We start from the raw sequence: 1,917 nt of genomic DNA, 5'->3' as shown, positions 1-1,917 counted from the left end.
AAGGTGTGGCCAGGCTGGGGAACCACCGAATTAGAGGCTGACCTGGTTTCAGCCCCAGCCCTGCCACTAACTGGCTTTGTGAGCGTGGGCAAGTCACTCAGCCTCCCTAGGCTTCAGTGACATCCCTAAAAGCAAGAATGCTGCTTTCTTGCTGTTGTGATGGTGTTAAGGGAACAGGCCTGGCTCTGGCCCCTGACGCAGCAACATGGAGCCGATCCAGGACACCTCTTGCCCGCCACTGGAGTACGTGAAGGGGGTTCCGCTCATCAAGTACTTTGCAGAGGCACTGGGACCCCTGCAGAGCTTCCGGGCCCGGCCCGATGACCTGCTCATCAGCACCTACCCCAAGTCCGGTAGGTGAGGAGGGCCACCCACGCTCTCCCAGGTGCCAGTCTCCACCTTGGCCAGCGAGGTTGTGCCCTCAGCCTGCTCACCTCCCATCTCCCTCCCTCTCCAGGGACTACCATGGTGAGCCAGATTCTGGACATGATCTACCAAGGCGGTGACCTGGAGAAGTGTCACCGAGCTCCCATCTTCATGCGGGTGCCCTTCCTTGAATTCAAAGCCCCAGGGATTCCCTCAGGTGTGTGACCGTGTCCTGGGTGCAAGGGGAGGGGAGGAAGACAGGGCTGGGGCTTCAGCTCACCAGACCTTCCCTGACCCACTGCTCAGGGATGGAGACTCTGAAAGACACACCGGCCCCACGGCTCCTGAAGACACACCTGCCCCTGGCTCTGCTGCCCCAGACTCTGTTGGATCAGAGGTCAAGGTGAGGCCGGGCACAGTGGTTTACGCCTATCAGCTCAGCACTTTGGGAGTCCAAGGCAGGAGGCTGACTTGAGGCCAGGAGTTGGAAACCAGCATGGGCAACATAGGGATGCAGTCTCTTTCCAGAAAAAAAAAAAAAAAAAAAAGCCAGGTGTGGTAGCATGTGCCTGTGGTATCAGCTTCTTGGGAGACTGATCTGGGAGGATCACCCAGCCCAGAAGTTTGAGGCTGCAGTGGAGCCATGATCACACCACTGCATTCCAGCCTGTGTGACAGAAAGAGACCCCGACTCAAAGAAAGAAAAAAACCAAAAAGAACAAAAAACGTCCAGATGCGGGGCATGGGAATCCAGGGAAGGAGGCTCCGGCGCAACCCAGCTTCGGTCCTGTTCTTCTGGGAAGGTCGCTCCACTTCTTTCAACCTGGTCTCATCTTCAGCGGGGACACCATCTGCTTCTTGCTCTGGCAAGGGTCTGATGACCAGAAACACAAGACTCTTCAGTGTCTGCCTCAGAAAGGCAGCGTGTGGGTGCTCACGGGCCCACTGAGGAGGGAGCTGGAGGGGACCGGGCATGTCTTGCTCCAAATTGGGGTGTGAAGGCATTTATGCAGATTACATTAGTGTAGAATATGGATCCAGGGACCAGGCCAGACTTTGACATCTGAGCAGGGTTCAAATCCCAGCTTGGCCCTACCTGTGCCGTAAGATCTCAAGCAGGTCAGCCGCTAAGCCTCAGGTTCCTCCTTTGCTAAACCAAGAGATGAGCTGGCCTGGGGCGAGCTGTGTGGTGATGGCACTGAGGTTGGGTCCTCTGCCCCTGCAGGTGTTCTATGTTGCCTGAAACCCAAAGGACGTGGCGGTCTCCTACTACCACTTCTATCTCATGGCCAAGGTGCACCCTGAGCCTGGGACCTGGGACAGCTTCCTGGAGAAGTTCATGGCCGGAGAAGGTGGGTTTGACGGGAGGAAGGAGGGTGTGGAGCTGAGAGGTGCTGGCTACAACGCACAGTAACCCTGTGTCGCTGCCCCCTGCCCGCTTCTCCAGTGTCCTATGGGTCCTGGTACCAGCACATGCAGGAGTGGTGGGAGCTGAGCCACACCCACCTTATTCTCTACCTCTTCTATGAAGACATGAAGGAGGTGAGACCA

The 1,917-nt window shown here is 57.0% G+C and overlaps 1 pseudogene; it reads left to right on the top strand.

Moving 5' to 3' along the window:
• The first annotated feature begins 205 nt into the window (after window positions 1–205).
• On the top strand, window positions 206–1,908 carry LOC112618048 (annotated as a pseudogene).
• The last annotated feature ends 9 nt before the right edge of the window (window positions 1,909–1,917 follow it).

The sequence above is a fragment of the Theropithecus gelada genome, unplaced genomic scaffold (assembly GCF_003255815.1).
Source record: "Theropithecus gelada isolate Dixy unplaced genomic scaffold, Tgel_1.0 HiC_scaffold_8659, whole genome shotgun sequence".
NCBI lineage: Eukaryota > Metazoa > Chordata > Mammalia > Primates > Cercopithecidae > Theropithecus > Theropithecus gelada.
The sequence above is the reverse complement of the archived record's forward strand: the minus strand, read 5'-3'. Positions and strand labels throughout refer to the sequence as shown.